Below are 13972 nucleotides of genomic sequence, written 5' to 3'. Positions count from 1 at the left end.
AGATACTGCAAATCTACTTCCAGAACTGGGGAACACCGCAAATAGACCTATTCGAAACAAAAGAAAACGCAAAATGCCAAAACTGCGCATCCAGGTACCCACAGCCTCACTCCAAGGGCAATGCGTTATGGATGAGTTGGTCAGGGATATTTGCTTACGCTTTTCCCCCTCTCCCACTCCTTCCGTATCTAGTAAACAAATTGAGTCAAAAAAACTCAAACTAATACTAATAGCACCAACTTGGGCACGACAACCTTGGTACACACTACTACTAGACCTGTCAGTAGTGCCTCATATCAAACTACCACACAGACCAGATCTGTTAACTCAGCACAAACAACAGATCAGACACCCGAATCCAGCATCGCTCAATCTAGCAATCTGGCTCCTGAAGTCTTAGAATTTGGACATCTAGACCTTACACAAGAATGTATGGAGGTCATCAAACAGGCTAGAAAACCTACTACAAGACATTGCTACGCAAATAAATGGAAACGATTTGTTTATTACTGTCATAATAATCAAATTCAACCATTCCACACGTCCGCAAAAAACATTGTAAGCTACTTACTACACTTACAAAAATCTAAGTTAGCTTTTTCATCCATTAAAATACATCTCACAGCTATTTCTGCCTATCTGCAAATTACACATTCAACTTCACTATTTAGAATCCCAGTCATAAAAGCATTTATGGAGGTCTAAAAAGGATCATTCCACCAAGAACACCACCAGTTCCTTTGTGGAACCTCAATATTGTATTAACACGACTCATGGGTCCACCATTTGAACCCATGCACTCTTGTGAGATGCAATACTTAATCTGGAAAGTAGCCTTCCTAATAGCTATCACATCTCTCAGGAGAGTAAGTGAAATATAAGCCTTTACCATACAGGAACCCTTTATACAAATACACAAGCATAAAGTGGTTCTACGCACAAATCCCAAATTTTTGCCAAAAGTTATATCACTGTTCCACTTAAACCAAACAGTGGAACTCCCAGTGTTTTTTCCAGAACCAGACTCTGTAGCTGAAAGAGCATTACGTACATTAGACATAAAAAGAGCACTAATGTATTACATTGATAGAACCAAACAGTTTCGCAAAACAAAACAATTGTTTGTAGCTTTCCAAAAACCTCATGCAGGAAATCCAATATCCAAACAAGGCATTGCCAGATGGATAGTTAGGTGTATTCAAACCTGTTATGTTAAAGCAAAAAGAGAACTGCCTATTACACCAAAGGCACACTCCACTAGAAAGAAAGGCGCCACCATGGCCTTTCTAGGAAATATACCAATGACAGGAATCTGTAAGGCAGCCACATGGTCTACGCCTCATACATTCACTAAACATTACTGTGTGGATGTGTTAACAACACAACAAGCCACAGTAGGACAAGCAGTATTAAGAACATTATTTCAGACAACTTCAACTCCTACAGGCTAAGCCACTGCTTTTGGGGAGATAACTGCTTACTAGTCTGTGCACAGCATGTGTATCTGCAGCTACACATGCCATCGAACGGAAAATGTCACTTACATCTGTTCGTGGCATGAGACGCTGCAGATTCACATGCGCCCTCCCGCCTCCCCGGGAGCCTGTAGCCGTTATAAGTTGATGAAACTTGTACATTTGTAAATTTGTAAATATATACTATTTTTATACATATTATGTACATACATACTTACTCCATTGCATGGGCACTATTACTATATACACAACTCCTACCTCACCCTCTGCGGGGAAAACAATCTAAGATGGAGTCGACGCCCATGCACAATGGAGCCGAAAGGGGAGGAGTCCCTCGATCTCGTGACTCGAAAAGACTTCTTCGAAGAAAAACAACTTGTAACACTCCGAGGCCAACACTAGATGGCGGGATATGCACAGCATGTGAATCTGCAGCGTCTCATGCCACGAACAGATGTACACTGGGTAAGTGACATTTTCCATTTTGGTCACCACAAGTGGAAGTCTTGGTCACCCTTGTCGTGACCCAGTGGTCTGCCTTCTTTCCCAATTCTTTGGGAGAAATTGGACCTAGATCTACCAGATATTGATGCAACTTGTCATTGAAGCAGTTACTCAAAAGATGTTCTTTCATAAATGATAAAGCCCATCATAGTCATGCACTCCACTGCCAGTTACCCAACCATCAAGTGTTTTCACTCAGTAGTCTACAAAATCAACCCAGGTCTGGTTCAAGGTTTTGTGACCCCCCCCCATGAACCCAATTCTATACTCCTCAGTGGTGAATCCAAAGCACTCAATCAGGGTAGCCTTCATGTGGTCATAGGATTCAGCATCTGCACCAGTGAGTGTGAGGAGCCTATGCCTACACTTACTAGTAAACAGTTCCCAAAGGAGAGCTTCCCAGTGAGATGTGGTAGTTTTCTGGTTGCTCAAGCTCTCTCTAAAGCTGTGGACCATTTGCTGATATGATCACCTTCATATTTAGAGACCGTCCCTTTGGGGATTTTTAGGACATCAGAATCCTTTCTGACCCTATTTAGATTGCTGCCACCATTAATGGGTGCTAAGCCCATTTCTGCTCTCTGTCTCTCCGTAGCTAGGAGCTGTTGCGCCAAAGCTAACCCTTTGGCCATCCTTGCTAAAAGGAGGTTCTCTTCATTGAGGCTGCCCTCAATGTTCCCAGAGGAACTGGACTCCCCTGTGGAAAATCCAAATCCCATGAGCACTATCCTTGGAGATAATGGCCTTGGGGCCCTGATCTCCCTAGTTAGGTAAGGAGGGGGGAGTTCATCCTCCTCATTGATAACATCTTCTCTATCTGAGGGGAGGTCTTCCTCCTCAGCAGGGTGGTACCTTGTATACTCTGCCAAGAGCTCCTGGAGCTTGACCCTGGTAAGGTTGGAACCTGTTTTAATCCTTTTCAGTCTGCAGAGGAAACTTAACTCTCCCATCCGTAGATGGAGCTAGGGGTGAGGTTGAGTTCCATAACCATTTCCTCTGAGCTGCTCATTATGTTAGTTGGGGAGTACTTTAAGGGAGCAAACTACTTCTAGTTATTGACCCCTAACTTAACATAACTTTTAAATCTAAAATGAAATGCTAAAGATGACTTAACCAAGGACCTAGCAGCACTTAGAAACAATTGCTAAATTCAAAATCTGAGTTACTAAAGGCAATTTTGGAATTTAGTTGTGTGATCAGGTATTGGCTGAGTAGTCCAGCAAATGCAGTCGTAGACCCCACCGCTGATCCAACAATGTAGGAAGCTGGCTCTGTATATACTATATCAAAATGAGATCAAGTGTGCACAGAGTCCAGGGGTTCCCCAGAGGCTTAATAGAGGCTAAAGTAGATAATACTAATGCTCTCTTTTGTGGTAGTGCAGTCGAGCAGTTAGGTTTATCAGAGGTTAGTACAAAGCATTTGTTGTACACACACAGGCAATAAATGAAGCACACACTCAATGACTAACTCCAGGCCAATTGTTTTTATATAGCAAAATATATTTTGTTACTTTATTTCTAGAACCACAAGATTGAAGTTGCAGGTAAGCACATTTGCAAGTAAGTATTCAACATATGTATCAATACCACTATGTTTCAAATTGGCAAGTTTTATGGTTTTTAAATAAACAGCAATAATCTGTTTTAAAAGTTGACAGTGCAATTTTCAGTAAGAGTTCTGGGGGTAAGAAAAGATTGCAAAGTTTCGAGGTAAATACAAGACTTACAGTTCCAGACTCTGGGGGTTAGGATGTCCACAGGTTGGAGTTCAAGTTAACCTCAAACACCCACCACCAGCAACACGGGCCGGCTGGGTTCAGAGGTCAAAGTAGAGGTCAAATTAACTGGGGGCACTCGGAATCAGGCCTGCTTGCAGGTAAGCACCTGCGTCTTCTGAGGGAAGACCTAGAGGATTTAGAGGAGCACTGGGGGGGGAGGGGGCAAAGGTCAGCACCAAACACACAGCCTCGGCCACACAGGGACAGCCGGGGGCAGGGTGCAAACACAGCTTTGGGCTCCCAATGCTTTCCTATAGGGACGCCTGGGGTGGTCACAAAGATGCTGCAGGTGAAGTCCAGGGGGTTGGTTCCAGGAAACCAAAGGCTGGTAAAGGAGGAGGGCCATCTGCTGAATGTTGCTGCACTGAAGGTCTGATTCCCCAAGGCCAGGGGGCTGCAGGTGCAGGGGTAACTTTTGGCATCAGGAATCTTCGTCCGGTTCTGTCCCGGTCAAGAGGGTCCTTCAGATTTAGGCTGCAGGTGTCATCATGTTGGACAGCAGTGGTGAACCCAAAGTGGGCACTTGGTCAGAATCTCCTCGGGACCAGCTGCAGTTGGTTGGGCCACATGGACACAGTCCATGGGTGTCGGGTGCAGAGTGGACAAGACTCGCAGATCTGGGGAAGCTCTTGAGTGCTTGGATGGAGTTTCTTCTTGGACAGGGCAGCTGTCCACAGGAATTCTCTTGAGGCTTTTCAGAAGTCACTGGTCCTTTAGGATGTGTCGCCTTCTTTTAGCAGAGCTTTAGAAGCTGAAGACCGACCGGTAGGGCTGGGGCTAAGTCAGTTTGCATCTTCAATCTTCTCTGATGAGGGTCAGCCTAGCAGTCCTTCTTTTTTCTTGTGAGGTCACCAGGAATCTGATGAGCTAGGTTCAGAGGAGCCTTTAAATCCTGGATTTAAGGGTGTTAAAGGAGTCAGAGGGCAGTAACAAAATGGCTACTGTCCCTAAGGGTGACTACACCCTTCAGGTGTCCACTCCCTTTGAGAAGGGGGACACAGACTTAGCCCTATTGGTCCTTGTCCTCCAAACCAAGGTGGAGGATTTTGCAAGGAGGGGGTAATTTCAGCACTGGACACCTTAGGTCCTTATTTTCCCTAATTTTCCTGCCGGACTTGCTGCCATAGGAGGGGTTTTGTCCGAAGGGTGGGCATCTCCACTAGCTGGCGTGCCATAGAAAACTGTAACAAGAGGCCTGAGCGTTTGAGGCTCACTGCCAGGTGTTACAGTTCTTCCAGGGGGAGGTGTGAAGAACCTCCACTCATTGCAGGCTTTGTTTCTGGCCACAGAGAGCACAAAGGCTCTCACGCCCTGTGGTCAGAAACTCACCTGGAAGTGGCAGGCTGGCACAGACTGGTCAGTCCTACACTAGAAGTTTGGCTAAAATACAGTGGGCATCTCTAAGATGCCCTCTGGGTGAATTTTTCAATAAATCCAACACTGGCAGTGTGGGTTTATTGTGCTGGTAAGCTTGATACCAGACTTCCCACACTTCAGTGAAGCCGTTATGGATATGTGGAGTTTGCAATGACAGACTCACAGCCCATATATTTTAAATGGCCACAATGCACTTACTAAGAATGGATTTAGACACAGTAGGGGCATATTGCTCATACAGTGACACCCTCACCTGTGGTATGGTGTACCCTGCCTTAGGGCTGTAAGGCCTGCTAGAGGGGTGACTAACCTATACCACAGGCAGTAGTTTGTAGGCATGGCACCCTGAGAGGGGTGCATGTCGACTTTGCCTTTCTCTCCCCACCAGCACTTATAAGCTGCAAAGGCAGTGTACATATGCTTGGTGAGGGGTCCGCCAGGGTGACATTATGCTGCAGCCCTGGGGACCTTGCCTGGGCACAAGGCCCTTGGTGCCTTTTTCAAGGGGCTTAACTGTGTGCCAGGGGTGTGCCAGTTGTGGAAGTAATGGTACATATTTAGGGAAAAAAACATTGGTGATGGGGCCCGGTTAGCAGGATCCCAGCACACACTGTCAAGTCAGCATCAATATCAGGCAAAATGTGAGGGGGGGCCATGCCAAAAGGGGTACTTTCCTACACATTCTTTTTGTTAGGACAGTTAGAATCACCAGTTTGGTGTCTATTAGTTTTGCTGTTATGGCACCAACCCTTTCTGAGATCCCATTTTTCCCCTTGTACCCACCGTTGGGCTGAGAAGACTCTTTGTGTTCTGTTTGTGGTTACCTACTTTCCCTTGTGGGGGCTTTTTGGCGTCTTTCTTGTAGTCCCCCCACACATCAGTGGAAGTTTTGGTCACCCTTGTTTTGACCCAGTGGTCTAGCTTCTTCTCCAACTCTTTAGGAAAAAGTGGACCTAGGTCTACCAGGTACTGGTGCAACTTTTCTTGAATACAAATACTCAACAGATGCTCTTAGATCACCAGATTGCAAAAGTCCTCCTAATCATGCACATTATTATTTTTTAAACAGCCACCTACAGTTTTCACTGATAAGTCCACAAAATCAACCCAGGACTGAATGTGGGTTTTTCGAGTCTCCCTGAATTAGATTCTGTACTCCTCAGGAGTCAACCCAAATCCCTCAATCAGAGAAGCCTTCGTGAGTTCAAATGAGTTTGCATCTGCGCCACTCAGTGTGGTGAGTCTGTCCCTACATTTTCCTGAAAACAGTTCCCAAAGGAGAGTTCTCCAGTACCTCCTGACCTCCTGGACAAACGTCAACGACACAGAGACACTCAAGATCATGAACTCCATCCACCCAGGAACATCGTCGGACCATTGCCCACACCACGTGTACAACAAAGCCGACGCAACCATCGCCCCCCCAACTACGGAAGGTCATCAATATCTCCTTCGAAACAGCAATTTTCCCGGAAAGTTGGAAGCATGCTGAAATCTACGCCCTCCTGAAGAAGCCCAAAGCTGACACCCTAGATCTCAAGAACTTCCGCCCCCATCTCCCTGCTCCCCTTCCCGGCAAAGGTCATCGAAAAAATCACCAACACGCAACTGACTCGCCACCTCGAAGACAACAACATCCTTGACCCCTCCCAGTAAGGGTTCAGACGGAACCACAGCACCGAGACCGCCCCTCTAGCCGCCACAGACGACATCAGACGCCAACTGGACAACGGAGAAACATCAGCCCTCATCCTCCTGGGCCTTTCTGCCGCATTCGACACAGTCTTCCACCGCACCTTGATTGCCCGCTTCTTCAAAGCCGGAATACAAGACAAAACCCTTGACTGGATCGCCCCCTTCCTCCACGGCCGAACCCAAAGTGTACGCCTCCCACCCTTCCGATCCACAGCCACCAACGTCATCTGCGGCGTTCCCCAGGGTTCCTCCTTCAGCCCTACACTGTTCAATATCTACATGGCTCCCCTCGCAGCAAACGGCCCCCAATACGACCTCTACATCATCTCCTACGCCGATGACACACAGCTCATCCTCTCCCTCACCAAAGATCCGCACACCGCCAAAACCAACCTCCGCGAGGGATTGAAGGCCATTGCCGAATGGATGAGGAACAGCCGGCTGAAGCTAACTCGGACAAGACGGAGGTCCTCATCCTCGGACCCACCCCCTCAGCCTGGGACAACTCATGGTGGCCGACCAACCTGGGAACCCCTCCAACTCCCACCAACCATGCATGAAATCTAGGATTCATCCTCAACTCCTCCCTCTCCATGGCCAAACAGGTTAACGCAGTCTCCTCCTCCTCCTGCTACAACACCCTCCGCATGCTCCGCAGGATCTACAAGTGGATCCTGACTGAAACACCGTGACACAAGCCCTCATCAGCAGCAAGCTAGACTACGGCAACACACTCTACACAGACATCCCTGCCAAACACCTACGATGCCTCCAGCGCATCCAAAATGCCTCCGCTTGACTGATCCTCAACGTACCCCGCTACAACCACATCTTCCACCATCTGAGAGACCTCCACTGGCTCCCTGTAGACAAGAGGATCACTTTTAAACTACTCACCCACGCACACAAGGCCCTCCACAACACCGGACCTGCCTACCTTAACAGCAGACTCAACTTCTACTCCCCCGCCCGCCAGCTCCGCTCCACGAACCTCGCCCTGACCGCCGTCCCCCGCATCCAGCGAAAGACGTCTGGTGGCAGATCCTTCTCCTACCTCACCGCCAAGACCTGGAACTCCCTCCCGACCAACCTACACCAGACCCAAGACCTCCTCGCATTCAGAAGACTCCTCAAAACCTGGCACTTCGATCAGTAAACAGCACCTCCCCCCCCCCTTTTCCCCAGCGCCTTGAAACCCTCACGGGTACTTAGTGCGCTTTATAAATTTAATGATTGATTGATTGATTGAATCAGGAACTGGGGGTCGATTTCCTCCACCATTTTGGAGAGTCCTGGGTCGCATTTCAAAGGCGACAAGGCCTTTGAAGCTCTCTGCCCTGGAATGTCCATCCTGCCTGGGAGAGGAGGTCACACCTCTACCCAGAGCAGTTCTTCGTTCTAAGCCCTCGAGGGCATTGGCTTTCACTTCACTGTCTTAAGGTAGCTGTACTAGTTTTGACCAGTCAGTGCCCACACTAGGAGTTGGTAGGTTTCAAGGGGGCAACTCTAAGGTGCACTCTGATTGCATGTATTAATAAAGCTATCACTGGATTCAGTGAGGGTTTATTAATACGAGATGTTCAATACCAAACATCCCTTTTGTCAGTGAAGCCATCATGTAGCAGGGGAACATGTAATGATCAGTGTCCAGCACATGTACGTAAAATGGCTCTCACAGTGCCCAATTCAAAAAAGATATCTTAACTAAAGGCAATTTTTGGATTTGCTTGTGTAGTCACTGTAGGAAAATGCCACTGTTGTCTTTGTTACCCCCTCACTTTTTGCCTAGTGTTGATGCCAGCTTTAATTGGAAGTGTTCAGGGACCCTGCTAGCCAGGCCCCAGCACCAGTGTTCTTTCCGAAACTGTACCTTTTTTTACCCAATTGGCACAGCCCTGGCACACAGTTAAGAACCTTGTAAAAGGTACCCCCTGGTACCAAGGGCCCTGTGGCCAGGGAAGGTCCCTAAAGGGTTGCAGCATGTATTATGCCACCTTAAGGGACCCCCCACCCAGTCCATGCACACTGCCTTGCAGCTTGTGTGTGCTAGGGGGGAGAAAAGACAAAGTTGACATGGCACTCCCCTCGGAGTGCCATGCCCACAAACCACTGAATGTGGCATAGGTAAGTCACCCCTCTAGCAGGCCTTACAGCCCTAAGGCAGAATGCACTATACCACAGGTGAGGGCATAGCTGCATGCGCAGTATGCCCCTACAGTGTACAGTGTCTAAGTCGATTCTTAGACAGTGTGACTGCAGAATAGCCATACTGAGTATATGTTCTGGGAGTTCGTCATTACGAACTCCACAGCACCATAATGGCTACACTGAATACTGGGAAGTTTGGTATCAAACTTCTCAGCACAATAAACCCACACTGATGCCGGTGTGGGATTTATTGAAAAATGCACACTGTGTGTCAGCCAGCCTAATCGTGTAGGACTGACTGGTCTATGCCAGCCTGCCAGAGTTTCTGACCACATGGGGTGAGTGCCTTTGTGCACTCTGTGGTCAGAAACAAAGCCTGTCCTGGGTGGAGGTGCTTCACACCTCCCCCTGCAGGAACTGCAACACCTGGCGGTGAGCCTCAAAGACTCAGACCTGGTGTTACAGTGCCCGGCGGCAAGTCCAGAGGGATAATGAGCAAAACAAGGAGGAGTCACCCCCTCACCCAGGACCACCCCTAAGGTGACCAGAGCTAAAGTGACCCCCTCCTTGAGAAATCCTCCATCTTGCTTTGGAGGATTAGGAACAATAGGGATAGGGATGTGGCCCCCTCCCCAGAGGGAGTGAGCACAAGGAGGGTGTAGCCACCCTTAAGGACATTAGCCATTGGCTACTGCCCCCTGACCGTAACACACCCCTAAATTTAGTATTTAGGGGCGACCCTGAACCCAGTTCTTCAGATTCCTGGGGACTTCAAGAAAGAAGGACTGCTGAGCTGAAAACCCCTCAGAGAAGAGGAGACACCAACTGACTCGACCCCAGCCCTACTGCCCGTCTCCTGCTTCGGAAACCTGCAAAAAAAGAAGCGTTCTGCAGGACCAGCAATCCCCCTCCAGGGGACTACCTGCCTCACCAAGGACCAAGAAACTCCTGTGGACAGCGGACCTGTCTAACAAGAAGACAAAGAAACCATCTTTAAAGAGACTCCCACCTCACTCCAGAAGCGTGAGTTCGAACTACTCTGCACCCGACGCCTCTGGCCCGTGTCCAGAGAAACCAACCAACCAAAGAGGACCCCCAGGTGATCCAGACCAATTTTCCACCCTGGGCTGACCTCTCCACCCCTCTATGACTACGCCTGCAGAGGGAATCCTGAGGATCCCCCTGATAGCGACTGCCCGGGACGAAGATATCCAACGCTTGGCTTGCCCGAGAAGCCCCCCTGTGCCTTGCCTGCAGGGCCTAAGTGACCCCCGGATCCGCCCATTGTGTTCCATTGAGAACCTGACACCCTGTTTGCACCCTGCAACCGGCTGCCCCAGTGCCGCTGAGGGTGCATGTTTAGTGCCTACTTGCGGACCCCCAGTGCTCCTCTAAACCCCCTGGTCTGCCCTTCGGCAACGTGGTTACTTGCGTGCAAGCAGACCGGAACTGGAGCACCTCTAGTCTCCATAGGCGCCCATGTTATTTGGGCCCTACTTTGACCTCTGCACCTGACCGGCCCTTTGTTGCTGGTGCTGGGTGTTTTGGGTTTACTTGAGTCCCAAACGGTGGGCTGCCTATGCCCCGGAGACTGAACTTGTAAGTGCTTTACTTACCTGCTAAACTGACTTGTACTTACCTCCCCAAGGAACTGTTTATTTTTGCAGTGTCCACTTTTAAAATAGCTTATTGCCTTTTTTGACAAAACTGTGTACATTATTATTAATTCAAAGTTCCATATTTATCTATGCCAAGTACCTCACAATTTATGTACTTACTTGAATTCTGAATCTTGTAGTTCTAAAATAAATTAAGAAAAGAATATTTTTCTATATAAAAACCTATTGACCTGGAGTTAAGTCTTTGCGTGTGTTCCCATTTATTGACTGTGTGTGTACAACAAATGCTCAACACTACCCTCTGATGAGCCTACTCCTCGCCCACACTACCACAAAATAGAGCATTAGTATTCTCATTTTGCCACTATCAACCTCTAAGGGGAACCCTTGGACTCTGTGCACACTATCTCTCACTTTCAGATAGTATATACAGAGCCAACTTCCTACACTTGTCTGTTGTGCACTTATGCGCCAGAGCAGGAACCGGGGATCCCTGAACTGGTGCAAACCAAATTATGCAGGGAGGGCACCAAATGTGCCCTTTAATGCAGTCTGGTGGTGCTCAGAGGCCACAGCACTCAACCCTTAGATACCTAATACACAGGGGGGAGGTGGTTACACCTCCCCCTTGCAGGAAATCCTTTGTACTGCCTCTCCGGCCTGAGCCAGGCTCGTCAGCAGGAGGGCAGAACAGTGTCTGGGGTCAACAGCAGCGTGGGCTGGCAGCTAGACCCCGTAAGGCTGCACAAGCAGGACTGGGGGATTCTCTAAGGAACCCCCAGAGTACATGGTATCATGCAACTAACACTGGAATCGGTGTAGTTGCATGATTCCAACATGTTTGATACCAGACATGCCTAGGTTTGAAGAAGCGATTATGTAGTTGGACCAGTGTCCACAGCATTCATTAGGATGGCTTCCCTGCACTTAAAGTCCAGGAAATGGAGCCTGGGCTCTGTAGACATATGCACCCTGTCCTTGGGCTGAAGGGTCTTCCGGGGTGGTGACTTACAGTATCTAAGTGCAGCAACCAGGATATAAGGCAAGCCTTATATCTGTGGTGAAAGGGTGCATGCAGCATTTCCCACAGACACAGTTTGCAAGGGCCCTCATTGGTGGCACAATACATGCTGCAGGCCATGGGGGACCCCTGGTGTACCAATGCCCTGGGTACCTATGTACCATATACTAGGGACTTACATAGGTGTGCACCAGTATGCCAATTGTGGGTGTAAAAATGTTACCAGCAACCACATTTAGAGGAGAGAGCACAGACACTGGGGTCCTAATTAGCAGGATCCCAGTGAACTACAGTCTAAAGACACTGACATCAAACAAAAAGTGGCGGTAACTATGCTAGAAAGGTGACACTTTCCTACACCCACTTTATTGGAGTCCCACCCCTAAGGTGGATGAGCTGAAGTGGACACTACTTTTTAAATTCCTCCATCTTGCATGTCAAGTCAAAAGGGTTAGGGCTATGTCACTTCCCAAATGACGTGGTTATGGAAAGGGTGTAGTCACCCTAAAGGTGAGTAGCTCATTGGCTACCACCTGGCACTCCCTGTAACTCCCTGAAATTCAGTATTTAGATGACACCCCTGAACCCTAGTATCAGATTCCTGCAGCCTAAGAAGAACCGGTCCTGTCGCCAGAAGAGAAGGCTGAAGACACCCATTGACTTGACCCCAGCCCCACCGGCCTGCCTGAATCCTTCAGAGAAACCTGCACTCAGAAGATGACTGTCCTGCAGCCCAGTGACCTCCAAAGCCTTGGGAGAACTGGATGCCTTTGACCAAGAACTCCAGTGCACAGCGGACCTGTCCGTAAAGAAACAGTAGGAAAGTAGCTTCTTTCTAGCTTGGTTACCCCCACTTTTGGCCTGTTTGTCAGTGTGTTTGACTGTGTCTACTGAAATGCTACTAATCAGGACCCCAATAGTTATGCTCTCTTCCTTAAATGAGGGTAGTTGCATACTGGTAACCAAGTATTTCACCCACAATTGGCATAATGGTACCCCCTTATAAGTCCCTAGTATATGGTACCTAGGTACCCATGGCATTGGGATTCCAGGGGATCCCTATGGGCTGCAGCATTTATTTTGCCACCCATAGGGAGCCCATGCAAAGGCTTCTGCAGGACTACCAATGCAGCCTGCGTGAAAAGGTGCATGCACCCTCTCGCTGCCATTTACACTGCACCAGGTCACTTATTAGTCAACCCTTTAGCAGGCCCTCCAGCCCTGAGGGCAGGGATTCAGAGTACCTGTGTGTGAGGAACCCCTGCACTAGCAGAGGTGCCCCCACAACCCCCAGGACCATTTTCCCGGACGTTGTGAGTGCGAGGATGCCATTTTGTGCATGTACTGGACATAGGTCACTACCTATGTCCAGCTACATAATGGTAACTCCGAACATAGGCATGTTTGGAATCAAACATGTTGGAATCATACCCCAAGGCTTTTGCAAGCATTGGTTGTATGATTCCATGCACTCTGGGGGCTCCTTAGAGGAAACCCAGCATTGCCATTCCAGCTTTCTGAGGTTTTCCAGACAGCCCCAGCTTCTGCCACCTCTCAGACAGGTTTCTGTCTGCCTGTTGCTTGAGCAGCGATTACCTTTGAGAGAGGGGTGTTACACCCTCTCCCTTTGGAAATGGGTGTTACAGGCTTGGAAGGGGTAGCCTCTCCAAGCCACTGTAAATGCTTTGAAAGGCTCATTTGGTGCCCTCCTTGCATAATCCATTGTACACCGGTTCAGGGACCCCCAATCCCTGCTCTGGTGCGAAACTGGACAAAGGAAAGGGGAGTGACTTCTCCCCTGTTCACCACCACCCCAGGGGTGGTGCTCTGAGCTCCTCCACAGGGTCCCAGGTTTTTGCCTTCTTGGATTGCAAGTTGGCAGGGAATTCTGGAAGCATCTGATTCAGATTGCAAGACCCCAGCAGGAATCCTCTGCATCCTTTACTTCACCTTCTTACTGAAGAAACTGCATCTGGACCCTCCAGGAACTCTACAAACTGCAACAAAGAAGCGAAGACCACTTTTGCAACATTGTATCTTCCGCTCCTACCAACAGTTGCAACTGTTTCCAGGTCGTGCATCCTCCGAGGACTGCCTATCTTCAGTCTGCACCAGAAGAACAAAGGAATCTCCCTTGGAGTGAAGGAGTCACTCCCCTGCTTCAGTAGGCACCCCTCTGCAGCAACGACCCATGGCGTGGGCCCCCTCGCCAGACGACTTGCGTGGATCCAGCATCACGGGTGGTGGACTGAATTGGTCCTGACGTCCTACTTCCAACTTTGGTGGAGGTAAGAGCTTGCCTCCCTACACAAGACAGTACCCCTGTGCACCACGTGTTTTGCAGTTGCCAAGG

At 48.8% G+C, this 13972-nt stretch overlaps 1 protein-coding gene across 4 annotated transcripts in view; it reads left to right on the top strand.

The window, feature by feature from the left end:
• SKIC3 (SKI3 subunit of superkiller complex) overlaps positions 1–13972 on the top strand; it is a 1026707-nt gene that overhangs the window by 772991 nt on the left and 239744 nt on the right. The window lies entirely within an intron of this gene.

Source organism: Pleurodeles waltl, chromosome 1_1 (assembly GCF_031143425.1).
Source record: "Pleurodeles waltl isolate 20211129_DDA chromosome 1_1, aPleWal1.hap1.20221129, whole genome shotgun sequence".
Lineage (NCBI taxonomy): Eukaryota > Metazoa > Chordata > Amphibia > Caudata > Salamandridae > Pleurodeles > Pleurodeles waltl.
Note: the sequence above shows the minus strand (reverse complement) of the source record. Positions and strands in the feature narration are given on the sequence as shown.